Here is a 27051-nt window from a genome sequence, read left to right as displayed (position 1 = left end):
ACCATGAAATAATGAATTAAAGATCAGATTCAATATTTTAATCAATTTAATAGATACTTTAATTCGTTATCTATTTATTTTGATTTTTATTAGTTAATGGCAAATAAAACAATTAACTATCTTATAATGTATTTAGTTTATTTTGTAGGTTTCTCTTAATATTTGGGCAGCACTTTATAACAATGTCACACTATTAAACATAAATAAAAAAAACGTTATTAATGGTTTATTAATTAACTAATAAGCTGTTAGCAAGTTTTTAATTCAATAATATATCATTACTTTTCAGTATGTCATTTATAGATACAGATATTATTGTGATTATGACTAGTTGATATCTGGACATGGTGTAACATATCTGTATTTATGAAAGACACACAAAAGGAGGTGTAATGATATATAAATGAATTAACCGCTTCCTAATACCTTAATGGTTCATTGTGTGACATTATAAAGTGTGTCCAATATTTGTTTTCACTGCAATGTAACAAAGATAAAAAAGTATTTAACGTATCCCAGACTTGGAAAATTCTTTAAGACAAAGAAGAAAAAAAATCATCTCATAGATTTTGCACTGAAACAAACAGTGTGCATTTTACTTCCCCTTAACTTAATCTAAAAATTCAAGCCTTTCATTATGTCCATGTGTCACTTTTACTTGAATTCTTTTGTTTGTTTATTGTAGGCTATATTATTTTTAATCTTTCTCCTGTAACACAAGAACTTCCTTTATCAGTCTATTATTATTCCATTATCATAGTTTGATTGCTTTAAATATGTCATACCAGTTTGAACACTAGTATTTCATAACAAACTAACCTCAAGTTGCCGACCTTTATTGTTGCATAACGTCCTCTCTATCACAGCAGATGCGTTTAAATTTGTTGTATTCTAAGCGAAGGCAAGCCAGCATAGCCGAAGCATTTTGAGTGTTTTTACAGCGGGAGATTCTCCAGCACACCATAGACTTCTAGTTTTGCCGCAGGGCACAGCACTCTCTGTGTTCTGGTCTTTGCGGGACTCCCTTGATTTTCCAATATTCTGATAAGCCATATCACTCACTCAGTTACTCGACAGTGTTTAAAACAGACAAAGGAAGGATTCAGTCAAGTGTGTATCCTGTAAAGCCCAAAGGGGATGACTATCAGGTGAGTGGATAAAGCAAAAGCCGCCTGACTCTTTTTTTTTTAGTTAGATAATCATTTCCTTGTGGATCTAAAATGTGTGTTGTGTTCAGGGACACTTGCGGAACTTTTATCTCTGCGGCTGCTGTTCTTCATTTCAACTATAAACTGAGGTCTATGTCACAACTTTGAATATTATGAGAAAGATATTGTAATATTCTTTATTATATTTTTTAGAATAAGAATAAGAATTTGACAGTTAAAATAATGAACACGCTTTATTCTGTATAAATGGCACTTCAGTAAAGCAAAGCAACATGCCTGTTTATCTATGACTAATTTATAGCATGCAGTGGACATTAAATGGTGCAATGTGCCATGCTAATGTTTGAACAATTAAAAAGTTTTATATATATGCACTGTCTTTGTGCACAGATGTTTTCAGCCATTAGGGGAGACTGTGGCTCAGGTGCTCAGGAGCAGGCTGGCAGTTCAGTCCTGGACTCCTACTGTAAACAAGCATCAGCTGGAAAGACACTGACTTGAATTTGATCCTGACTGTAGAGCCTTAGGTGCTTTCCCACGCTAACAAACCGGTATTATCAGTATTCCAGTTTGTCAAATACGAAAATGTCAGACCTATCCCATAGTATTCAGTCACAGGTTTGAAGTATGAGAGCATTAATACTTTTCAGGCCATTAAAAACCAAAAATGTTAAATAGGATTATAGATGTCAAAAGGTAACACAAATAAATAATTTAAATTCCAATCATTCCAGATTTTTATACTGCTGTTGCTTTTATTTATTTATTTATTTTTATCACTACAGACTGCAACACTTTTATATCACAGCAAATTAAAGTCAACATTAACTTTAACATTTAACCATTAAACACATACGGTACTAGTAAAAAAATAAAAATAAAATTCACACACAGTACAACATGTAGTGAAATGCTTGTGTCAGAGCTGCGGACAGGCTGCAGACGTAGCCGCGCCATTCCAGGGCTAGTTTTTTTAGCATGGGGGGGTCTAGCCAGGACCCCTACTGGATACCAGGTGGGAATCCACCAGGTGTGTAGACTTACCATTACACTATCCCATTCTCTCCCTAAGCATAAGGTAATATCAGGTCCTTTTTAAGGGCAGCTGCAATGAAAGTGTATATTGAGAGTAAAAATAAAGTGTGGGATTAGGAAAAATGCACCAGATTTACCAATCAGGACAAAATAGCATGTGACTGTATTTACCAAACAGTGTTCATAGGGGTGGCCAATTTTGCGACTAATCTTCAAAAGTGGGCTGGTTGCAAAAATTTGAGTTACTGGTCTACTTGAGTCTTTCTGGACTCCTTTACAATCATGTTGAATGTGTCTAACGATGTCCAGGTATAAACACAAGAAGACAAACTCCATCTCGCTGTCCATCGTAAACTGATGTTAAATCGTAATGTTTGCATAGCTTATCGTGTCAGTAACTCAATAAATTCTTCACCAGCAGCTACCATTATTGATATCTGACATAATCATCTTGTCGCCTGATGTGAGCCACTGCTCCCACACAAATACCTGCCTTGCATTCTGATGTTGCGTTACACTTAACCCTCAGTCAACCCCACTCAGGACAGGTCCACTGTATTTGCACACCTGTTGTGACTCTTAGAGAATGTGCCCTTACTGCATTCTTCTTTAATCTAGCTCCCTGCCTTGCCTTTGTTACATCAGTCACTTGTTCAGACTAATGCATGACGCTGCAACCACAAGCTTTTATATAAGCTTTTTTTTTTTAATGTAGGTAGTTAAACAGGTTGCTAAGTACACAGCTATTGATGTAAAAGTTGGAAGGTTTCTGACATGGACACTGATGAGTTTAGTTTTAGTGACGTTTTAGTTTACTTGAAAGGAGCCATAAGAATGGGGGGAACGGGCAAATCTTTATTTTCTCTTTTCCAGAATTCTGAGATTAAAGTGACTTTAATCTCAGAATTCTGGAAAAGAAAAAAAGAAGACGTGCCCACTTTTCCCCCCAGTGGCCCTAATCTGCTTCTGTAGCAAAGCCTGTTTTCTTTCACTGTACTCAGCATTCACAGTTCTTTCCACGGCATACACGTGAGGCTTCTAGGAAATTGCGTGTCAGGCATTTTGCATTATAGTGCATCTGTTAAGTGTAGCTGCAGAAAATAACCTGAGTTACATTTGATTACATTCATCATCTAAACTATGTATGATTGTAAGTATGATTATGTTTCCTTAACTCTGGATCCACAATCAGTTTTTGGTGCAAATGCTTTTAGTCATATGGACGCGTCAGATCAGTTGATTTTGATTTTGCTGAGCTTTAATACTGTACATGCTCTTTGCATTCTGTAAGTCATCTGAAAGTTGGATCCAGGAAGTTGCCACTCACCTTCATCATTATTGTTCATCATGTTTAGATGTGCACATAAAAGTGCTTTATACATTTTAAGAGCACAATAAAACATAGAAATTGTTGCATCCATACATTTTCGAACATGAGGAATACCAGGTTCTCTCTTAGAAATAAGATTTGAATTTCAAAGAGCTTAGCATTATTTGGTAATTCAGCTTCCCGTTTTAATGATTTCCACTGTATTTCAGTCATGAATTCTTCTGGATAAATTACCTGGATAAATAAAGGGTTGAAAGAAAATACTGAGTAGAAATAACAAAACTGGTCTTTACGGTAGAAACAGAAAATCCTGGTTGCAGGGGAAAAAACTTCTTAGCAGCAAGTTGTAAAATAACAAAGTCTGTAAATTAAGAGAGAAGAAGGGAGAAAGAGACAGGCTAAGAGAAATCAACAGTTCTAGAAAAAAAAAACAAGTCACTGAGGAAAACTGAGGGCTTAAATACAGCATACAGTAAATATATAATTGGGGAAAACAAGACACAGGTGAACAGAGTCAAACTAACAAGACGGGGGAAGCAAAACGCAATGCACACAAGCAAAGCAAAACAGGAAGTAGCTAACACCAAACAGTGAATGAGATTTGACAACAAACTGAAGAGAATGTAAACATAACGAAACCAATCCAGCAATCTGGTCTTTAAGTCATGACGTGATGAATCCTGCTTCCAGGCCCAAAGTAGTCTGCATTTAATGAGGCTGTTGTGTTTTCAATGCTTTGTATCTTGTTCTATTTCATCTCAACAATCCCCTAAAAACAGTCAGTGATCACTGTCGGCCTCTCTCGGTTTTTATTACGGCTAATTATTTTAAAGCTCCGTTTCTAAACCTTTACGATGTAATTACAGCCCAGCCCACGCAGCAGTATATTAATGACTAACCTCGTATTGTGGATGGATTATCTCAGTTGTTCTCCTGACTGACGTTTGGTCCGTTTACAGCATCCTGCCATGCAAGTGCATTTGTCCCTAACCATTGGGAACCCTCACATTAACTTTTATCAAGTGGAAAAACGTCCTCCGTTCGTTAGCGTTCATCCTCCAGCTTCACTGTTTATATTATGCTAACATAGCTTCGTCACGCTAGCGATCACGTAGCACATCATTATATACCAGCTAGCCCAACTTCAGTAACCCTACAAACGTCACTGCTGTTTACTTTCCTGTCTTCATTTATGTTGGAAGTAGGGATGGGTACCTGGCACCGGTTCTGACATAAACGGTAGTAACCAGACCGAAAAGCAGCGCACATTTCGGTGCTTTATTTCGTTGCTTTTTTTTTTCCAGAGATGTCAGACACTTTGGATTCTAGCCAATCATTTTACCTTTCCGAGGATAGTAGGATAGAATCTGATGAAACATCTGACGACGATAGCGTTTTTTTAAAAGCCGAGAAATGCACCATATTTGATAGCTTGCTGCAAGACCTCCCTCCGAGTGCGGGTGTGGTGCCTGTTATTGGACCCGGAGTTAGCAACATTCCCCAAGAAGCCGAAGAGTAGAGTCCTGGCCCCTGCATTAAACGAATGCACGTAAGGTAAACTAGCAAACACCGTCGTAGTTACATGCGGCTGTCTTCTTGTTTGATGGCAGATACTCCCTTCATCCTAGCCAAAAAGGCTAAAATGACCAAAGAAAAAGTGGAAAACAGCTAAACAAGAGAGGTTTTTGGACAAAGTTTGTTTTTTTTTCCATTGATTAAGCACTGCTTCCAGCCTAGAGTGATACCATATATGCCCTATAGATGCAGAAAAGGCTAACATTGTTATCTTTTTACAAAAAAACAGCTAAACATGGGAGGTTTTTGGACAAAGTTTGTGTTCGAGCACCGTTTATGCACCGGCACCGTTTCTAAAGTACCGGTTTGGCACCGGTATCGGATAAAACCTAAACGATACCCATCCCTAGTTGGAAGAGATTGCAGAGCTGTACGTTTTAATTTGTTTCATAAATCCCTCAGTCAGAATATGGTATTTTATATTTAGATGAAAGCTAGCAAGTTAACTCCCTGCTAACTTCTAACTCCGTTAAATGTCATAAATTCCGTTTTCATGGATGCCTGGATGTTAAACTTAATTGTTACACCTGGTAGAGCAGCCACACTGAACATTTTATTACAGATGAAAGAATAGGCAGTTTTTCAACTCTCAGTGATGCCGCAGTGATCGTTTGACTTAGGGACCAGTTTGGGCCCAGACATGAACGTCAGACTTAAAGACCGGATATCTCTAAAGAGGTTCAAAAGTCCACACTGTGAAACTACAACAAACTAAGAATCAAAAAGAAACAATAAATGACAGAACAAAGCCCAGAGCCAGGTATGACAGAATTTCCTGTATTTGTTTGTTTGTTTGTTTGTTTTTTAACCATCTTTCATTTACAGTAACACTAAAAACCCTCATAAAAATAGAGGCATCAAAAATGAACAGGACATTGTTCTTCACAGATGTTTTTTTTTCAGTGTGTAAACAAAACGAGGCCTGTTTTTTGGCAGACTACAAATATCTGTAGAAATACTCTTATCATGTACACTGTAGCTCTGAGGCAGTTTTTCGTTTGGTTGATTATTTTTAACCCTTCAGGCAGATTATTGTAACTGAGCTCATATTGGAATACCATTTGGCAGCTGAAATCTTTCAGAGCTGAAAAAGCCTTTTAAAACGCTAAAAAGCAAAGCATTTTTTGACAAATGGAAGGTTTTCATAAACAACTCTAGATCTGGATTGGGTGTTTCTGTTTTGCTTTTTTTCCCCAGAGTAACCCCTAATGAAGACATGATTGTGATGGTGAAAACCATTTTAATTAAATAAAGCAGTCTGATGAATGTTCCTTCATTACTGCCTCAGATTCCCCACTGAGGGTATTTATTACTCACAGAGGAAGATATACAAACACACACACAAAGGCTCAGAGAAATATTTGCATACACACTCATTCTTGTGGGGCTTATGCCACTCATTTTCACCCACCTGGCATCGCTGTGTAACAGATGGGTGACATGTTTGAATGCCAGAAATAGAATATAACAGGCGATATCCCACTGTGCGCGCACACTAACAAAGCCATTCACTTTTCTCTGCACTTATTCAATGTGACCTCCACTCACTTATCATGTGTATGATTTGCCAGCTGTCAGCTTACTATTTCATGATGCTCGTTCACTTTTCCAGGGATTCTGGTCTTTTAGTGTGTATGTGTGGGTGCATTCAAAAAGACCAAACAGCCATTTGCACACTCAGGGAGCATGCATTTGTGAAATTAGTTAAATCTGTGCTGTTGTCATATGTAGTGGAGCACACATTCCTCCTACCAGTATTGTGGCTATGAGTAGATATATTGTAACACAAAAATCCCAGAGACCCCTTCTCTTCACTGACGAACCTGTGCATTTTTATTTTATTTACAGTGCTTTCAAAAACAACTCTGAGAAGAACGTATGGTATGAGAGATCTTGTATTTGTGAAAAATTTGATCTTTATTAGCTTTGTCTAATTTATTCATGTGTGTTTTTTATTGTCATTTTTAGTACCCCAGACTGCCACAAGAATAAACTGCAACTCAAATTTGATTATTTTCTTTTATTTACTTTTTTTCCTTATTCATGGAAATGAAATGAAACTCCTGGGTTATAAAGGTGTGATCCCTTTCCTGGAAACAGCTTAGTGATGTATTATATTATATATCTTCTCTGCAACTTGTCATTGATTCTCTGAATGTCTGCACTGCTAATAATGATATGAATGCCACCGAAACCTCCCACAGGTGCTGAGTTCCTTTGAAATCTTGTGACTGTGAAAGCATGTCACTGTGACAGTCTTTACACTTGTCAAACCATGGATGAGTGCTTTCATCAGGATTGAAATATTTCATTTCAGGAAAAAGGGATGACAACTCAGAACTGCTTTGTACTGATTTACAGTGAAGCTTTGCCTCTGAGGGAGAACTACCCCAGGATCTAAACCTATTTTTGATCTGATTCAGATCTCACAACTTAATGAAAATTTGCTTCCATTACTGTTTTTTATCTATAACTAATCCGAATTTATTGTTTTACTTTCTGTTAAACTCATTTTGAAATCACAACATCTTCTCTTATTTTGCCTTATTCACCGGGATGTACTTAAACACTCTGAAATCATATCTGATCCCAGTGGTTAAAAAATTAGGCTGGATATCTATACTGATATGGACTGGGTAATGTGTTAGGAACAAACAGATATCGCATTGTTTGTTGAAAATTATCAGTACACACAAGGCTGAAGTCATTCCTTCACTTGGTTCTTCGTAGTTCGTATGGCCTTCACTTGCATGTATTCATGCCTGACAATGTCGGGGCATATTCCTAATGAGGTGACAAACGGTGTCTTGTAGGTGTTCCTCCCAAATCTGGAACAAGGTATCACTGGATCTGGTAGTGTGTGAGGAACCAAAACATAATCTACCAGAGATGTTTTACTGGACTTCGTGAGGGGCCAGTCAATGAGTAATTGTTCCCTTAGGCCCTGAGTAAATGTGGTTATCCCAGCTGGACTTTTGTCAAAGCTGGAAAGGCACCTAAAGAAAGCTCCAGCCGATCCAGGAGAGAAGGACAACCGCTGCCCAAGTGAAAACCTGTAGTGATCCCATATGTGTCAGGAGTATCGGAGCAGTTGAGACGCATTATTTCTAAACACCGGGTCTCTGTGACTTTTAAACCCCAAAACACGCTTCGCCAAAAACTGGTCCACCCCAAGGACCCCCGAAACAAACAGAGTAACATAGTGTACGCTGTTAAGTGCCAGGAGGATTGCCAGGATTTATACATCGGGGAAACCAAACAACCTCTGGCAAAGCGGATGGCACAACACAGAAGAGCTACCTCGTCAGGCCAGGACTCTGTAGTCTATTTACACCTACAGGCCAGTGGACACTCTTTCAATGATGAGGATGTACACATCCTAGACAGGGAGGACTCTTTAACGTTTGTCACTTGTGCTCAGGGTGAACCTGCTCTCACCTGTGAAAAGCACAGGGTGCCAGAGGTGAACCTGCCAATTTTGGTAATCTATGGCATGTGCCAATCAGGCGCCACGATGCCGGATAGTGAGCACAGGGCTCAGTATATGACACTGGGCCCTCTGTCCACCCTCAGTCAGACACATTTACACCAGTTTCCTGCTGGAGATTATTTTGTAGCTCTGCAACTGGAGGATGTGTTAAAATAGATTTACTTCCCAAGAAAAGTGATTCCAAACTGCATTTTTATAGACATATTTTATTAGTGTGTGAATGTATGTGTGAATGGGTGGATGACTGGATGTGTAAAGTGCTTTGGGGTCCTTAGGGACTAGTAAAGTGCCATACAAATACAGGCCATTTACCATAATTTTTAAATAGTGAATTAAAACAATATTTTAAAAAAGAATACTCACATTGATATGTAGACTTGATTTTGTAATGACTGAGCTTTTAAACAAAACTGTTAATTATTCACAGGCAACCCTTACGCCATTTAGCACAACACTTTTTTTCCACTTTCTGTTTAAAGCGTTGTAACAATGCCACTCATCACAATGTGTTGATGGCTGTAAATAAAGAACCCTAACCCTGAGTAAACAAGCTGCAGTTATAAGTCATGTTTTCTCCACAGAGAATGTTAGTGACTGTGTTTTCATGTTTGAGTGCAACAAAAGACGTGCTCAGCTGAGTCACATCACTTTTCATGCTCCAGCAATTAAATATCCTTGACCATTTGATCCATTCTCACTGTAAAAAGACAATTATCTGCCAGAAATAATTGTCTCTAATTCTCCCCTTCAGAGGTAATTACCCTTCTTTCATATTCCTCACACCAAGTTTCTTTGAGTCAATTTTGCCTGTTTTCTCAAACTATATGTTTGAACTTTGCTGAGCGTTGCTTTGATGGATAAGACCTTCTCTATCAGCCAAGACGTCAGTCACACAATTAACTACACCACTTTCATGCCTTCAGTCCTTTGCTTTATCAAAGAAAAAAAGATGATGACCATTTTTTATTCTCTATTCATGCTCCTGCTTTGTTGTCTGTTCAGCATCTATTCATTCTACATTTGTTTTCTTTTCCATTTGCAGGTGAAGGGGCGCTGTATTGAAATATGGATCTAAGAAAAAACAAGAACAAACATACACTCAACGCACTCGAAAGAACACGTGACAGAGAGAAATTTTCCTTTCCAAGAAAGCCCTCACCCAGGAAATTATTCAGAAACACGGTAGGTGTTTTTACAGCCTATAGAATCAGAATCAGAATCAGAAAGGGTTTTATTGCCAAATGTTGAGCAGGTTTACAACATTAGGAAATTGCTGCGGTGCTTCAGTGCAAACATACTGTCATAAATTACGCTTAAATAGACATGAAAATAAAAATAAGAATAAGAATTAAAAGTGCTAAGTAGATAGATATATACATGATATATACATGAGTAGCTTTGCATATCTATGATGTTAAGCTCTCGTTCCACCACATTCCAAAGGTGCGGTTTTGACTGTGGCCCTTTGCACACACTGAACTCTTCGAGCAATCACTTTGAGACGATTTAAACTTTTTGACATGGTGGGTTATCCTGCTGAAGCAGCCATCAGACGTTGTGTACACTAAGGCCATAATGAGATTGAAAGGGTCAGCAACAAGCTTAGGTAGGCTGTGGCAAATTATGTTCAGTTGATACTAGCACGCTAAAGTGTGCCAAAAAATATCTCTCATACCATTACACCAGCGACTTAACCAGTGGCAGGAGACAGCCTGGATCGACGCTTTCAAAGTGTTTACATCACATTCAGACTCATGGAAGTTCTTGGCAAATCTGATTTCATCACTTTAGACTCATCACCAATTGGGATGAATTCATATGACCTGTAGCTTAAGTTTTCTGTTCTTACCCAGCTCTCCTGCTGCCATAAACCATCTGATTCAGGGTTACACGTGTTGTCCGTTCCAAGATGCTCTTCTAGATCCCTATGTTGTCATGGCTCGTCATTTGAGTCCCTGTTTTCTCCCTATCAGCTTGAATCAGTCTTGTCATTCATTTCTGACTTCCTGGTATAAGGCATTTCAAGCAGAAAACTGCTGCTCACACAGTGTGGGAAAATCCCAGCAGATCAGCAGATACTCAGACCAGTCTGTCTGACATCAACAACCACGCACACTGAAAATTCACTTGAATTGCCATTCTTTCTATCCTGATGATCACTTTCAACTTCAGTGGATCATGTTGACCGTGTCTATATGCCTACATGCACTAAGTTGCTGCCATATGATTGGCTGATGAGATATTTGCGTGAATTAGCAGTTTATACTGCTAAAACTGTAGATTCTCACATTAAATATAACCAGTTCAGTAATCCACGCGAGTCAAAAGCTGAGGCTTCCTGCTGCTCTAAAAGGTCAGACATTTTTTTTTGTCCTCAGTAAGAGAGAGGAAATAACTTCTAATACTAATATATTCACCAATATATTTACCACTGGCTATGAGCATCCCACCTGATGTTAAAACCTTTTCTTTGTGAGCGGGGACCACAGCTGCTAAGACACTTATGCAGTCAGTAACCCGTTTAAGGTTGTCTCTGGAGCGTCCTCAGTTAGTTTAAGCAAAACAACCACTCCCAAATAAAAAACAGGAAGCACTGTGAGAGTGTTAAACATCCTCCAAGGCAGCTTACTCTCTTGCCAGTATTTACTTTTAGGAGAAACAGGAGGAAACATAAGTTCAATGTGCAGGATTTTGTTATTTACCCAGTTAAAAACCATTCTAATATACTTGAGATAAATTAAAAAATAATAATTGTACCCCCAATTATGTAGATGTACTACACATGTAACATTCATTCCATTGTTTGGGAAAATTCATTTAGATGTTTAGAAATCAACATCACATGAAAACGTTTTTGAACACAAATGTCTGTTTAACAATTTGAATATACATGAAATGTTTCTGAATGTTTTGTAATGGTTATAACTTGTTACTGTAATCTGCATAACAGTCATAATAAAATAATGTGATATTTAGCATCTCCATGCATCATAGCCTTTATGCCTATGTTCTCAATACAAACAATGGCAGTAAGAAAGATTGTTTTATACCATTATTATCACTTTGTCCATCAGATCAATCTATTCCTCGAAGGAAAGGTCAGAGGTCAAAGGTGACATGATTCAAGTGATTTTTTTACTTTTATACACTACTTTCTATATGTTGACAACACACGAGAATCATAGTTTCTAAGATACAAGGCTTTTTGTCAATTTTCAACCAATAAGACATTAAGTGAGTTAAGTTTTAATAGATTGTTAACATGACTCCACTCTACACCCCTAAAAAGTTTTATCTGAATTAATTTGACTTTTTGAGCTATCATATTTGCAGACAGAACCTCTCCCTGGCAGAGGTAATGACATCAAACTCTTTGGTTAAACAAGAAAATCCATGCATTAATCACCAGCAGGACCATATTAGAAGAATAAACAAAGACCTATTTAGACTTTTCACAAGAGAAAAAACAAGGGTAGAAGTCATAACTTCTATTCAAGTGTCCCAGCAAGTCATGGCCATGCCAAAGAATTTAGGGAGCAATGATTTAATTATTTTCCGAAATGCTTTTCTAGCTCTGACATGTGAAAATGTCTTTCTGTGAAAAAGACCTGTCGTAATTATCCTGATCTAACAGGTGTGACAAAACTATCAGAGTGGCAGCCATATGTGATATTGTGAAATCACACAAATAAACAAAGAGGAACGCAGCAGTGAATCCCTTCAAATGTGTAGCCAATAAATTTCTTATAACCACATCTTTCCCCTTGGCCTAGTGGGTTGTTAGAGAGATCTGGGCGTTTTTAAGCAGAACTGTCTGCAGGCAAAAAGACGCAAAGGAAACCTAAATACCTAAAAAGCTCAACTGCAGGATGTATTCTGTTCTCACAATTGTGTGTCATACGTACAGCTGTTGCTGTAGTTCACATGGTTTATGGACACCCACGAGTCTCTGACACCCAGGAACATGATTGCACACACACTAGTGAGCTTGCACAGGGGCTCGCAACAGCTGTGGGTTATTAAGAGATAAGGAGATCAAAGGGTCAAAAACCACTGCTGGTTTTGACACAAAGACAACTCTCTCTCTCTGTGTCATACAGACACACACACATACTCGTTTTCACATCTTAGTGAGGGCATCAGACTGACATAATGATGTCCCTAGCCCCCTTACCCCAACCATGACCCCAAACCACTTTTTGAGCCTTTGCCTTAAAATTCAAAAGTACCAGCATTTGGTCCCCTTGATGATGATGTTTAAACAAGGACACACACACACACACACACACACTCTAACAGGACTGCGCTCTGGAGGGTATCCAGACATTTTCACAGGGCCTCGTGTACAACTAGCGTACAATTGACAGCTATGCACATTATTGTATACTCATCAAACGTAGAAGCGATAACAGAAGCAAAAAACGTTCAGGGGAATGTGCGCCTGGCAGACCTGACAGTGCATGGATGTATTTTAAAAAAATAGCATAATGGGATCTAGGGGAGGGGGATCTACATTTTACATTTTGCCAAGGCGTGAGCATTTTTCTGTGAATCTATGTATGTAATTTTCAGGCTGTCACGTGTGCCTCTGTGATTTGTTTATATAATGTTTATATAATGTTGCATAATGGTGTGTCTGCCTTTCTGAATGAAATTTCATTCCTCCTGGTGTTTTGATTATTTTTCAGACATGTTGTGTGTGTGCGCACAACTGTGAGTCACGTGTGTGTTATTTAAAGAAGGGATTAGGACCACCAGAGACTCAACACCTGATTAATGCAGAGAGCAATGGATTGGAAAGTGGATTTGAGCCAATGGCACATCAGCACACCCTAAATACTTCACACGCCATACCAGAAGACTGCCATTAAACACAGTGACAATAATCACCTTTACTCATTTACTGTGGAGGATTAAAAGTGCCAAAAGTTAATATTGCCAGGAATTCTTTTAAAATGCTTAAAAAATATATAAACATGAGGTGAGGTTGTCTTTATAAGATATTATAACGTCATCATGTTGCCGAGCAACCACGTAACAAGTTAAACAGACCTGTTCTCTGTATTTATGTAAAAATGTTTCTTTCATAATAATAATAATAAAGTCTCATTTGTTGCCACAACAAATAAAATATGAATGATTTACAGTCTGGACTTCTGGAACAATGTCCTTTGGATAGTCTAATCTAACAACTCCACTTTTGGGTAAAATGAAATACAGCATGTCAGCACAAACACCTCAAACCAGCCATCAAAGATGTTGGGCAATAATGTGGTCTTGTTTCACATCCACGGGACCTGCACACCTTGCAGTCATTGAGTCAGCCTCACACTTGGTGCTAGAATACTTCTGCAGAGGATTTTATGGTTGTCTGTCTGACAGATAAAGCGTGGCTGAAACTGGATCATGCAACAGGAGAATGATCCCAAGCACAGCAGCAAGTCTAAAACAGAATGGCTGAAAAAGAAAAGAACCAGGGTTTTGCAGTGGTCCAGTCAAAGTCCCGACCCCAAGCTGACTGAAATGCTGTCGTGGGACGTTCAGAGAGCTGCGCATAAATGAATGACCACAAACCTCAATGAATTGACACGCGATAACTTTATTTATCTTTGCTAAAGGTTCGTCTACAACCTGCTGAGTCATGGGGTGTATATAGCTTTTCACAGGGTTGTGTCATGACACCATCAGGTTGTCTGTTTTTAGCCTTCATGCAAGTTTTATAAGTTAACAATATCTTTGTGTATCTTTAAATGATACTGGATTTATTGATAATGGTGTATTTATGAACAAACATATTAAATTCCTATTTTTGATGTTTGGCATTAATGGTCCTCCATACATGCAACACTGGGTAAGACAGATAAAGACAAAAATGATTTTGTGTAGTATGAACCCAGATACAAAAGGTTTGTGGCTTTTGTGTCTGTATCTATTGACATTTGACAAAAACAAGCAGACAAAAAAAAAACCCACATAAAGGTAAAATGGGAATGGGGAACAAACACATCAATAAGTCAGGAAGGCAGTCAGTGAAAAGCAGAGTTCCCTAGGCATGTTATCCCTGGAGGGCTTAACCTGGGGGTTGTGGTCATAACCTGGTTAGTGGCTCTGGTTGCTCTTATAGGGTGTTCTCCTTGTGGCTGCGTGCAGCAGGGCTGGGGGAAGGTCTGTGCTGGCGGACGTAGGTTAGTGGCCTGGTAGCCCCTGAGTGGACCCGGGGCAGGCGTGGGGGCTTGGGGTTCAGGGGTTCTTCGCCTCCGTGCTAGGGCTCTGGCTGGGCCTTGGGGGCTTCGGTCCTCGTTGGTGTGTTGCCGAGGTTGTGGGCGGGTGGGTGCACAGGGGCTCAGCCCTGGCGCAGGGGGCCTCTGGCGCAACGACCTAACTAGGGGGCTCTTCAACTGACAGGGAGTTTGTTCCATCCTTGCAGGAGTCCACTCTGCAGGTGGGGGAGAGTCATAGGAGAGGTGGAGAATAAACTTAACCTGGGTGTCTACTGTCTTGTGCAGTCTGGGAGATGATTGAATGTTAGGGTGGGTACAGTTTCCTCTGCGGTGGGGTCGGGTGGGCTGCCCCGGGTCCTGTATGGCTGGGCGGTCCTGCTGCTGTAGGCCCCGTTCTGGATGGGCCTGGGCTCCCTTGCCTTGGTGGGTGCCGAAGGACGGGGGTGCCTACTGGGAGCAAGATGGCCCCAGGAAGGGGCATCTTGCTCCTCCCTTCTTTTCCTCCCCATCCCCGGCTGCCTCCCTCTTCCCGCTCCAACACACCCACCCACACAAGTACGGCCTTGGGGTGCGGGTGTGTCACCAGGGTGACATCCAGTTGACGGTCTGTGTATTCAACCCCACCTCTGGCGCCGGTGCCCACCTTTCAATTTTAAATCCATGTAGACATTGAGGGTTCTCAGGAGGGGCCGTGCTAACACCTGCTGATCTCTGGCAGCAGCACCATGCTCTCCCGTGTTTTAAATGCACCTTAGAACAACACGCAGTAACACTACACATGAGCGAGAGGAGGGAGGTTTTGGGTCTTCACACACCCCTGTTCTCTGCTGGCCATCGGGGCAGGGGGGCTGGGAGGAGGTGTTGGCCGTCCGATTGGGATCTGGGATGCGGGGCCTCCCTGCTGCTGCGGAGCCTGGGGCAGTCTGCTTGCCTCCACCCCAGGGGAAAGGGTAACATCTCCTGGGTCTAGGTGCCGTTTCCCCCTCCAGGGGCAAGGGTACCTGGACCCGGGGTATAGAGTTTGTTTGGGGAGTGTGATTGTGTGTACATGTCCATTTGTGTCTATCCCTACGTTGGGTGAGTGCTGAGTATTTGTATATGTGTGCATGAGGGTGGGAATGCATGTTTGTGTCTGTGTATGCCTGTTTGTCTGTGTTTATTTGTCAGGTCGGGTCTTACACTCCACCTCTCTGGGAACTCCCAGGCCCTCCAAAGGCCCTCCCTGCCGGTAACTGATGCCCTCAGGGGTTGGTGCGTTGGTGGTTCTTGGTGTCCGGGGCTGGGCGCTCAGGTATGTACCAGCTCACTCCCGGTGACTACTTGGCGGGGCCTGGTGCCTGTTGCTCGGTCAGGCCTCTTCCAGGGCAAAGGGGGCCCTCTGGCCTCGGGACCTGCGGCTCGGTTCACTCTGGCACAACTGGCTGCCGGCAGAGCCGGCGGGTACGTCACTGCAGCCCCATCTGGCTTCTGCTCCGTGGCTACTGGGTGACCCCTCATCTGGGGCTCTCCTCAGCTCTCCCCAGGAGGGTGCCCGTGATGATCCATTTCGCAAAGTAAATCCATTGGGTATCCTTGTTGGTCTTCAGACAACAATTCTGATGGCTAAAGAACCAAATGGGACAGGCAAAAAAAGAAAAAAAAAGAAAGAAAAAAAGCAGAGTTCAGAGGAGACAGAAATATATTTGTATTCATAATTTTTGTCTGCATACAAGTTCACGTGGCATGCTTCAATGGAAGAATCTCATACAGATTGACATCCTTGAGTTGGCCCCACCCGCAGAGCAACACACTGACTGTCATCGCCTTTAAAATCAAAAAGGATCAGCAGAGACACAAATAAACACGGCTTCATGACAACCTGAACACAAAGGGAAAGACGGGAAATATAAGAACATCTCTAATACACATCAAGAAAATACATCCTGTGTTGAATCGGTACATTAAATCCACCCACATTTTCTTTTTAATCAAAGATGCTTCTGCCTAAAGTGGTTCATTCATGGTATGCTCCAAATACCAACAGTCACACTGGGTAGTTTGTGTCAAATATATCTGTGTATGTAATCGGTGCCTCCTCGGTGCAATCGTTGATTTTAGCTGTGCACTATAACGCTGCGGACCTGAGCTTTGCAATTGAGGGGTTCATATACAGCTCTGTTCACTTTAGCTTCAGAAATGTGAGCTTTGTGCAGTGATTCAGTGCATCTGCATGGATATTACTGCTGAGTCTCTTTATAAAAACAGATGTTTTGAAAATCAAAACTTACATGTTATATAATCATAAATTTTTTACACAAGAAAGTCCACTGTACTGTATCAGAGAGTAACTAATCTGCAGAGAGTGTGAAAAAAGAAACAAAAAACCTTAAATGAAAATCTAGTAGAGTTTTTGAAACTCTGTTCTGTAGACTTGCAGAAGATGCCTTTGAAGCCAGGCTGCTGGACCACAATATTCCAATATTCAACAATATAGTTATTTTAGTTAAGTGTATTAGACAAAAAAGAAGGGAAACATGCTGTCTTCATTTATTAAAATCCAAACTATAATATTATTGTGTTCATTTCACTTTTGTTAACGCTAAACAACCTGCCAATCACAACAGTCAACTACAACTGCACGTGTACCTTGCCTGTGTTGCAGTGGAGATGACTGCATAATATGCACGCACACAGTGGAGGCATTTGTTTCTCCATTACAAAATAACACTGAACAGACGACATTCCACTCAATCAACAGCGGCCCTGGTGAGTGACAGCTCTGAGAAAAAATATGAGCTTCAGAATGTTGCTGAACTGGTTTGTGCCCTTATTGTTTTTTCTTCTTCCCACAGCTTCTTAGACCTCACACGCATCGAAACACCAAGCCAGCATTTTAAGATTTACAATTTTAATTACCATGCTAATTTCTGAAGGGGCTCTTTTGGGGATCCAATTAAGGCTTACATGTGTCTGCATGGAAGGAGGGGTGCAACAAAGGCAAATGAGACAACACCAATAGAACTAAAAAAACATATGAAATGTTTAAACCAAGCAACTTTAAGTAAAAGTAAATAATTTTGATTTTTTTTTTTTTGCTTGTCCCATTTGGATCTTTAGCCATCAGAATTGTTGTCTGAAGGCCAAGAAAGATGCCAAGCGGATTTACTTTACCAAGTGGATCATCATGTCCTTGCCATATTGGTCCATTTGATTGTTCTAAAAGAAAGAGTGGGAGAGAAAGAAAAATAGAGGGGAGAAAAGATAGTGAGAAAGGGGGGAAGAAAAAAAAAGAAACAAACAAAACACTTGGATCACCTGTATGAAGAAAAAAAGAGAAGAGAAAACAAACAAAAAAGAGCAACATAACAAATACAACACAATCACAATAAACTAGCTAACAGTAGATAACAGTAGATACTATAGATTAAATGTTATTGTGCAGCACACAAGATCAACAGCACACAATGTGCTTTGAGGTAGCAGCCAAGAAAGGTGTAGTTTGTGTCTGTGAACACCCGTGTGTACACCTGTGTGGATCAGCACGCTTGCATTTAAAAGGTTTCTCCATGTAACGATCTGCTAGGGAGTGTGGGGAGTCATAGCTCCGTCCCCCAGGGCATGAAGCAGGTATGGACGAGATCCAGGCCCCAGACATCCAGAGGCCCCAGAATACGAGGACCCAAGGAGAACCACCAAAGGGGCAACTGGGCCACCCTCCTGGGAAGAGCTGAGGAGAGCCCCAAACGAGAGGTCACCCAGCAGCCACGGAGCAGAAGCCGGGGGGGTTTCAGTGCCGTGCCCGCGGGCTCTGCCAGCAGCCAGCTGTGCCAGAGAGAACCGGGCCTCAGGCCCAGAGGCTAAGGACACCCCACCCCTCAGAAGGGGCCCAGCTGGGCCACAGGCGCCAGGCCCCGCCAATTGGCCACCAGGAGTGAGCCGGTACATACATGAGCGCTCAGCCCCAGACACCAAGAACCACCAACACACCAATGTCTGAGGGCATCAGCCACCAGCAGGGAGTGTGATGAGGGGAGATAGGCCTCCATACCTCGAAGAGCCTGAGCTGTTCCCAGAGAGGTGAAGTCTGAGACCCAAGCTGACATATAGACACAGACGAACAGGCGCACGCAGACACAAACGTGCATTCCCACCCCATATACACAAACAAATACTCGACACTCACCCGACGTGGAGACAGACTCAAATAGACACTGTACACACATTCACACTCTCCAAACATACTCTATATCCCAGGTCCGGGTAGCCCTGCCCCCAGAGGGGCAAACCATACCCGGACCCAGGAGATGTAACCCTTCTCTCTGGTGTGGAGGAAGACCGCCTCCTTATCTGCAGTAGCAGGGAGGCCCCGCATCCCAGACCCCAATCTGACGGCCAGCACCTCCTCCCAGCCCACCAGCCCTCACGGTTAACAGAACGGGGGTGAGTGAAGAGCAGAAGAAAGAGTGAAAAGAGAGCCATGACGGATAGTGGTCGCTTTGGCTTTTCCATTCACAACAAGAACTGGTCTGCCGGGAGCACACGTGTGCATGACAGAAAGCAAGTGAAAGAGAAATTCAAAAATCTGAACAGAAAAGGGAAGCAAATGTTTGATCTCTGTCTGGTTGAATTTTAAAGGTCAAAGGATACCTGTGGTGAATTTCTGCACTCTTTGTTAATTCTCACAAAATAAGGAAAATATAACAATTAATAGATCAAATTAAGTATAAAAGATAAAAACAGAGTTTGGACAATTCTAATGAGCTTAAAAGTTTGTATGACCACCTTTATTCTTCAACACAGTCTGAACTTGTCATTTCTTTAAGTAGTCGTCAGGAATAGTTCTCCAGGCTTCTTGAAGGACATCCAAAGCTCCTCTTTGGATGTTGCTGCCCTTTGTTCTGTTCTCTGTCATGATGATCCCACGCTGCCTCAGTATTCCTGAGGTCTGTGCTCTGGAAAGACCAATCCATGACTGATAGTGTTTGATTGACAAATGCTTTCACTGCAGTGGCAGTGTGCTTGAGATCATGGTCATGCTGAAATGGAGCCCCGAACGATGACATTTACTGTTGTACCTCCCAGTAAATACTGATTTAAATACTGAACCAAAACTTTCACATTTGGATTTATCCCTTTATAACATCAGTTGACACTGGTCTTATAAGGGGATCAACTGGATTTTGGAGCTTTGTATGATTAATGGCCCCAAATAATCCTAATTGCTTTCATGATGGGTCAGACCAGCAGTTTGTTCACATTTTTTTTAGGTATTAAATAGCAGAAATGATTCAATTTAATTAACATGCCTAAAATGCTTGGTTTTGTTGGGGGTTTTTTTTGTTTGTTTGTTTGTTTGTTTTTTTACTTTTTTTTGAGAATTAACCAAACATTCACAGTCTCCTGTGTACATAGACTCTGGCACTCTAACCTCTTCAGGGCTGTAGCTTCGGCTTCTATTGGGCGATTGACACCTCTTTTTAATCGTTTGAGGCAGTAAAATCATGGTAATGATTCTGGATTCTCATCACTTCAACCAATCAGAAGCTGCAAGGCCAGACACCACATGGCCCCAAATTTACAACACGCGGTGTAATCCAGTCATGTGTCTGTAACTGGGCCTAAAATCGCGATTGTTGACTGAAGTGGCTCTAATGCATTGTGTTGGTTCTGCCATTATCAGGAGGTACAGCGGCTCGTATGCAGATTTCTGTCTTACCACATTTTTTCCGCTTGTATTGTTGTGGTCTTCTTTTTTGGCTGGTTCAGTGAATTTTAGTCGGAGCATGGTGAAACTTGGTGTTAGCTTAACAGTTAGCTAGCTTAGCTAATTGTTTACATCGCTACATGAAGTCTAGAGATTTGTCTCAGTTGCGTGTGTTAAGCGGACTTTTGTGCAATTACGTAGTTGCTCTTTTAAGTATTGCTTGTCTGCGTTGCATTTGGTGGTTATTGAAATGGTTTATACGAGCATTTAGCTGAGGTTTCTGTATATATCACACATGTTGATATTTGCATATTTGAATATTTGCATAAAAGACTTGACTTTTATAATACAAGCTTTGAATCAGGATGTAGAATACATTTATTGCTGCTTAAGTAGTAAAATTAGCATTTAAGTGAAGTACTTGAGCTTTTTAATACCACCGAGTAACTGTGCACTTGGATAAACACGCATATGTACTCTGGTCTACATTAGTCATCTGTGCAGACCAAGACAGTGAAACAAAAACAGACAGACTTGGCAAACAACAATTTAACCTTCTGCTTACAAGCTTATCATTGTTTTGTCAGGTTTATGGATTAACATACCAACACACACCTCAGTTCCAATGTATTACAGGTACAACCACATATTTTAACTCCAGAAACATGCCCCACCAGCTTTTTCGTGGCATATGTCAACTTCTTCTCAGAAAAGCTCCCGAAACATCTGAAGCTTTGTGAGTAAAGAGGAAAATAGTTGCATTATGCTACTTATGCTATTGTATGTATGGAAGCCACACACAAGACACAAGACGATTTAGAAAAACACAGGCTAGTGGAAGACAAAGGACAACGGCCCAAAAACACAGGTTACATCACTAGTAAACATAGTCAACATAAGAACAAAAGCTAAATAAGAAAGGAGGCAAAACTTCTGCAAGGAAAAAGGTTGAAAGCTTGACGTTAGCGGAAAAAGACAAGACAATGTAGCTGAGAACAAAGGGAAGAAGTTAGGTATCAAGTGCGGACTGATTTTTTTCTGTATGACAAAGCATTTGTGTGCAGTCCAGCCGTTTGTTGTCCTTTGTTCAGACATCCAAGAGCAACCCTGAGAGGATCTTGTTATATACCAATAATTCACATTTCAAAATTGTTTTGTATTTCAGTTTTTACACTAGTCTGTGGTGACCTATCCTGTTTCAGTCATTTGTTGAAATAGCATGATTTACAAATAGGTTTATTCTATCTAATTATTAGGCAGGTATGTGTCTGTCTAAAAAGGATCACCTCTTCATGTCTCCAGCATCGTAAAACAATTTGGGACATTTCATGATTATTTATTTTTTTTCATGGCACTTATAAGTAAGACTACAAGGCATCTGGTCTTTGCAGAATTAAAACTTATAAAGAAACAAAGTGAATGAAAAAAAAACTTGTATTGTCTGAAATTACATCTTTAATACAGTAGCTGATAGAGACATCTATGCTGTGTTGGTTTGAACTTGGACCTAAAAAGTGAAAAACAACAATTACTTTTTCATGTAGGAGGAAAAACTGTTATATCTATTTCCCTTGAAGTCAGCTTCAGTTTGCAAGCTTCTGCAGCTCATGGATGGTACAGTTTATTTTCTTGGGAGAGAACAAATAACCACCTACTCTCTTCCTCACAGCTCTCTCATTCACGCACTGAGAATCAAAACTGCACCCTGAATACATGTGTTATCCTAAGGATTATCAGCGGGGCTGCTGTTTGCACGGGTAAAAGGGTTGTCGATATATTGACCAGGCAAATTTACATGCTAAGTTGAATGAGCCAAAAGCTGCAGAAGTATGATGATGTGTCATGGGGCAATGTAATGACTGGTTTTATCAAGGCAGAGTAAAAAGTTATACTTGATGTATACCTCAGTAAACATTTGCATTGCCTAACTACCTAACAGTTAAGCATAATACTGAATAAACAAATCCTTCTCTGTCCATCACCTCCACATATTTATCCTGCACCTTTCAAACACAAAATATATAGACAAATAGATATTTTATTGATACTACAAGGGAAATTGTTGTGTTACAGCAGCACGATAAAGAGTGAAAATAGTAAAGTCCACAATAAACAACAAAAAAAAAAACCCAACACCTTAAAATAAAAGTGCCACAGGCAGCTGTTAAGGGCCTTATATAAAACTGTGCTTTTTCTTTATCATTTCTAATTACACTTGTGAAATATTTGGATTAGAGATACAATATGGACTGTGGCTGTAGATGTGATTCATCAGCAGAAGAGGCTGATGTGTGCTGAAGGCTCAGACGAATGCCTGGGTTAAAAAAGCATCTGTAACGAATACATTACTGACATTATGATGAGAGCTCTTTTAATTTGTGTTGTTTTTGTATTGTCTTTATGGTTTGTAAAGCTGGGAATATACACATTTAATAAAAAACAACATAAAGGCCATAAAGTCATTAAGGCCACAAGCACAACCTCAAGTTTTCTTACTATAGATTTATAGTCACTCTACAACTCATCTGTCCAAATTTTCAGCTGGACTGAGATCTACGGACTGTGAATTCCACTGCATATGACACCTATCATTTTTATACTTAGACCACTCAGTGCCCCCCTTTGTGTCCTTTAGGGGGTATTGTAATCTTGGATTTGTCTTAATTTGCGGGTACCCTTCCCTCTAAGATTACAAAAGAACACATCATAATAGACCCACCAAAATTGAGGTGGGCAACAAATAACAAACCTACATGAATGACCCTTACAGTGCTTCACTGCACAGGTATTTTAAAATGATGTGAACTCCTTCAGTTTATGTTCTATACAGGGAGTGCAGAATTATTAGGCAAATGAGTATTTTGTCCACATCATCCTCTTCATGCATGTTGTCTTACTCCAAGCTGTATAGGCTCGAAAGCCTACTACCAATTAAGCATATTAGGTGATGTGCATCTCTGTAATGAGAAGGGGTGTGGTCTAATGACATCAACACCCTATATCAGGTGTGCATAATTATTAGGCAACGTCCTTTCCTTTGGCAAAATGGGTCAAAAGAAGGACTTGACAGGCTCAGAAAAGTCAAAAATAGTGAGATATCTTGCAGAGGGATGCAGCAGTCTCAAAATTGCAAAGCTTCTGAAGCGTGATCATCGAACAATCAAGCGTTTCATTCAAAATAGTCAACAGGGTCGCAAGAAGCGTGTGGAAAAACCAAGGCGCAAAATAACTGCCCATGAACTGAGAAAAGTCAAGCGTGCAGCTGCCAAGATGCCACTTGCCACCAGTTTGGCCATATTTCAGAGCTGCAACATCACTGGAGTGCCCAAAAGCACAAGGTGTGCAATACTCAGAGACATGGCCAAGGTAAGAAAGGCTGAAAGACGACCACCACTGAACAAGACACACAAGCTGAAACGTCAAGACTGGGCATAAGAAATATCTCAAGACTGATTTTTCTAAGGTTTTATGGACTGATGAAATGAGAGTGAGTCTTGATGGGCCAGATGGATGGGCCCGTGGCTGGATTGGTAAAGGGCAGAGAGCTCCAGTCTGACTCAGACGCCAGCAAGGTGGAGGTGGAGTACTGGTTTGGGCTGGTATCATCAAAGATGAGCTTGTGGGGCCTTTTCGGGTTGAGGATGGAGTCAAGCTCAACTCCCAGTCCTACTGCCAGTTTCTGGAAGACACCTTCTTCAAGCAGTGGTACAGGAAGAAGTCTGCATCCTTCAAGAAAAACATGATTTACATGCAGGACAATGCTCCATCACACGCGTCCAAGTACTCCACAGCGTGGCTGGCAAGAAAGGATATGAAAGAAGAAAAACTAATGACATGGTCACCTTGTTCACCTGATCTGAACCCCATTGAGAACCTGTGGTCCATCATCAAATGTGAGATTTACAAGGAGGGAAAACAGTACACCTCTCTGAACAGTGTCTGGGAGGCTGTGGTTGCTGCTGCACGCAATGTTGATGGTGAACAGATCAAAACACTGACAGAATCCATGGATGGCAGGCTTTTGAGTGTCCTTGCAAAGAAAGGTGGCTATATTGGTCGCTGATTTGTTTTTGTTTTGTTTTTGAATGTCAGAAATGTATATTTGTGAATGTGGAGATGTTATATTGGTTTCACTGGTAAAAATAAATAATTGAAATGGGTATATATTTGTTTTTTGTTAAGTTGCCTAATAATTATGCACAGTAATAGTCACCTGCACACACAGATATCCCCCTAAAATAGCTAAAACTAAAAACAAACTAAAAACTACTTCCAAAAACATTCAGCTTTGATATTAATGAGTTTTTTGGGTTCATTGAGAACATGGTTGTTGTTCAATAATAAAATTATTCCTCAAAAATACAACTTGCCTAATAATTCTGCACTCCCTGTATGCTTTCAATTGTGTAATTTAATTGATAAATACACAAACAATTGTTTGTGTATTTCTACACAAGCACTCATATATATTCAAATAATTTTTAAAAAAAGTTCATTTACCTGTTACTACCACACACCAAATCCGGTCGTTGGTACTTGCTGGCTTGTGTAGCCTCTAGGTAACAAAAGCTCAACGCTGGGCGTAGCATTCTGGAGCACTTCTGTTGTGTTTTGTACGTGTTTTGGAGTTTTTACGTGCTTCAGGGTTTGTACTTGTTTTGGAGTTTGTATGTGCTTTGTTTCTAGGGGCCACCGTAAATATACTTTTATTTATTCACTCCACATAAAATGTAATAAATCATATAATACAAAAACCAACTAGTCACAGTTCAACTTTTAACTATTTAAATTTTCAGCTTTGTCCTTTTAAACAAATTTAAAATGAAACAACACAAAACGCTGCAAACCACAATTAAATATAAATTAAAATATGAAAACAAAAAGAAGAAGCACATTTTCTGTCATATAGGCCTGCATGAATAAACTTTCTGAATCCTTTATCATCTGCAACTGTAAATAGTTGTGAATGATGTCTATGTCTAATGTGACGTTGTTGTCCCTGGCTCTCTTTCTCTCTCTCTCCCTCCTCTGTTCCTGTGCTACTGCAAGTCTAACTACCGCCCCTCCCCCCTCTGCCCAGCGCAAAGCACAAGGCTCGCATGCGGAGTGAAGCGGAAAAAAGTGCGAGAGACAGGGTGAGAGAAAGAAAAAAAAAAAAACAACCACGGCTCACGATAAGGAGCCGGCTCGCGTCATTCACGTCAAAGACCCGGCTCTAAGAGCCATTTCGTTCGCGAACGACACATCACTATTTTAAATACTTTGCTTTGATCTCAAGCACAAAAGCACATACAAGGGATGTTATTCACGATTCATTACTCGTTATTCACGATCCCATCAATCAACAGTGATGGGAATAACGGCGTTACAAACGGCGTTACTTTTTTCAGTAACGAGTAATCTAACTAATTACCAGGGTGGGTCGAGTATCCAAAAATTGTACTCAAGTAAGAGTAGCATTACTTTAAAATATTATTACTCAAGTAAAAGTGAAAAGTAGTCGTCAAAAAAGTACATGGTGAAAAGACTACTCAAGTAGCGAGTAACTGTTTGAAATGTCCGATTTATTTTTTAAATAAATGTTATCAGACAAACAAAAATAAATAAATATGCAAATTTTACCATTTTCAAAAGGAATATATGTAAAAACATCAACAAAATAAGGCACAACAATTCTAATTTCCAGATTTCCATTTTTCACAACATAAAGCTTTTTTCACCAATATCTACAGTAAATATTATAAATATATAAACAGTGCAAACAACTTCCAGTGACAAGATAGGCTGTAAACTTTATATTCATTTTTGCTCCAAATGGCACAGCAGCCTCAGAGAAAACATTAGAACGAGGCATCTTCAACATATGTTCATACAAGGCAGCTCAGTTGACCATAAGTTGTATGGGTGTGCATTTATTTCTGCATATTTAGCAAAAATGTGCCATTTCTTCACTCAGTGAGGTGATGGTTAAGCTTCAGCAGCAGTTTGCTCTCAAGGTTCTTTCTGTGAAGCTGTAACTGTTTAGCAGTGAACAGGAGTCCTGCATGACTGAGAAGTCCTTCACAAGCTCCAGATGCAGGAAGAGCTGTATTGACTTTGATCGACAGCTTCTTGATATGAGGAAAGCCATGCAATAGATCCACACCTCCAGTGAATGGACATGAAAGGTACCTCTCCAGCTCCCCTGCTTCTGGCTTTCCTGACCCCATGGATCCATCATCTTCGTCAAATAGGCCGCTGTTTGTGCTGGCCTCATCCAGCTCTGTGTCTAGGTGATGTCTGATGAAGTGGAGACCTGTGGAAAGATGTAAGATTTTCAAAAGAATTAGGTCTGGTCATTATAGTCCTGTATACACTGCCAAGCTGCAGATGTTTGCTTGGAGCTAGCCTCCAAAAGCTGGCCATACACTGTGTGAGATTTGGCCCATTTTGAGCCAATTTTTTCAGTCGCGATCGGCCCCTGTTTTGCCTTAATCGTGTGTGCATCGTGTAGTATACATGGGGTAACAAAAAGCAGTTAACACCTCACAGCCAGCTCCCAATCATCA

At 40.4% G+C, this 27051-nt stretch overlaps 1 long non-coding RNA gene across 1 annotated transcript; it reads left to right on the top strand.

The window, feature by feature from the left end:
• The first annotated feature begins 906 nt into the window (after nucleotides 1–906).
• Nucleotides 907–14112, top strand: LOC146390692 (uncharacterized). Its single transcript, XR_014799097.1, has 3 exons — nucleotides 907–1148; nucleotides 9642–9781; nucleotides 13288–14112. It is a non-coding gene; the product is annotated as an uncharacterized LOC146390692 (long non-coding RNA).
• Nucleotides 14113–27051: the final 12939 nt, after the last annotated feature.

Source organism: Perissodus microlepis, chromosome 3 (genome assembly GCF_051167445.1).
Source record: "Perissodus microlepis isolate ML-2025 ecotype Zambia chromosome 3, ASM5116744v1, whole genome shotgun sequence".
Classification (NCBI taxonomy): Eukaryota; Metazoa; Chordata; class Actinopteri; order Cichliformes; family Cichlidae; genus Perissodus; species Perissodus microlepis.
Note: the sequence above shows the minus strand (reverse complement) of the source record. Positions and strands in the feature narration are given on the sequence as shown.